The sequence below is a fragment of the Cherax quadricarinatus genome, chromosome 52, assembly GCF_038502225.1.
Source record: "Cherax quadricarinatus isolate ZL_2023a chromosome 52, ASM3850222v1, whole genome shotgun sequence".
Taxonomy (NCBI): Eukaryota; Metazoa; Arthropoda; class Malacostraca; order Decapoda; family Parastacidae; genus Cherax; species Cherax quadricarinatus.
This window is the reverse complement of record NC_091343.1, coordinates 1,850,806-1,852,411: the sequence shown is the minus strand read 5'-3', so window position 1 is coordinate 1,852,411 and position 1,606 is coordinate 1,850,806. Positions and strand designations below refer to the sequence as shown.

Sequence of the window (1,606 nt, the reverse complement as noted above, 5' to 3'; positions counted from 1 at the left end):
GGAGGCATCAGCTGAGGGTAGTTGACCTGGCGTTCTTCAGATGGCAGCAAATAAAGTCTGGTGCAGTTTTCTGTGGAAAGTTTATATAGGTACAGAACCCTTCCCAATTTCTCCCGTGGCCAAATATCCTCCCCTTGGACTTGAAATTTCTTCCCAGGGGAGTCAAATTGGAATCAAAACTTCATCAACTCTGAAGCATTAGCAAAAATCCTCTTCAAAACAATAAACCCTACCATCACATAGTCTTTGCTGCTACTTCTACACAAGAACATAACAGAGGAGGAACACTGAAAGAGACCTTCTCAAATTCAACCACTAACAGAAATATTTGTCTAACCCATTTTTATGCTACCCAAGTAATGGCTTTTACAACTTTTTACTAATGTGCTAGTTGATTGTTCTACCATATTGTATTATTACTGCTACAACTAATATTACTACTGCTACTACTACTACTACTACTACTACTACTACTACCACCACTAGTATTACACTTCTAAGCTTATATATATACCCTTTGTGTCCATGTATTGTTTGTGGAAATAAATGGTATAAAATACCGACATAATGGAAATATAAACACATATGCAGTATAATGTGATCCTTTATTGACTACGTTTCGCCCACACAGTGGGCTTTTTCAAGTCACAAACAGAACTGTTTGTGACTTGAAAAAGCCCACTGTGTGGGCGAAACGTAGTCAATAAAGGATCACATTATACTGCATATGTGTTTATATTTCCATGCATTGTTTGTAACGACTTGATAAAGCTCATGGAGAGCGAAACATTGCCACAATACATTAGTTGCACTTGTGTTCATTTACCTAACATATTGTCGATAATTCTATCAACATTAATACATGTTGATTACAATTGTCCCATAGCTCAGTTGGTAGAGCGCCAGCTTCCTTGCACTTGCTGGTGGTCAGAGGTTCGAGTCCTCTTGGGGCTGCAATATTTTCAATTATAATTTGTAAAACTGTTGAGCCAAAAAAAAAATATATGTAATAAATACTTCACGTTAGTGAAGTAGTCGGGACCAGGAGCTGAGTCTCGACCCCTGCAACCACAATTAGGTGAGTACACACTGCCACCCCCTAGGGTAGAATGTAGTTTTCCCTTCCTTTCCCTCATGTCCTACCAGGGTGAAACATACTTCCTCCACCTACCACATATCCTCCTTGCATCAAGAGTAATGCCTCCTCTATAAATATGCTCCACCCAGTTTCTCGTATCTTCCATAATCTAGCCAGCTGGTTGGATGTTAATCAGGAGGAAAGTAGCAACCAAAAAAATTGTGCAGCTAACAATATTAGGAGAGGCAAGTGTCAATTGTGTTTACAGGATTGTGGCCTCAACATTAAATAGTTTTCTTCTCAAACGTGGTAGCCGCCCTGGTTCAGGATATTCTCTCTTGGAAAGTGATGACCTTCTGTCACTTCAACCACCTGAACGCACTCCAACATGCCTCATCTCCTCAAATAATAACTTAGAGGCAATCAAATCAACAGATACCAGGACACTCCAACATAATCCCAAAGCAGGACGTTCATATGCAGCTGGGAAACTCACAGACCTCTTTAAAAAAGTAAACGATGATTCAG

At 39.7% G+C, this 1,606-nt stretch overlaps 1 non-coding gene across 1 annotated transcript; it reads left to right on the top strand.

The window, feature by feature from the left end:
- Positions 1 to 876: 876 nt before the first annotated feature.
- TRNAR-CCU (transfer RNA arginine (anticodon CCU)) lies at positions 877 to 957 on the top strand. The gene is given in 2 exon segments: positions 877 to 913; positions 919 to 957. It is a non-coding gene; the product is annotated as a tRNA-Arg (tRNA).
- Positions 958 to 1,606: the final 649 nt, after the last annotated feature.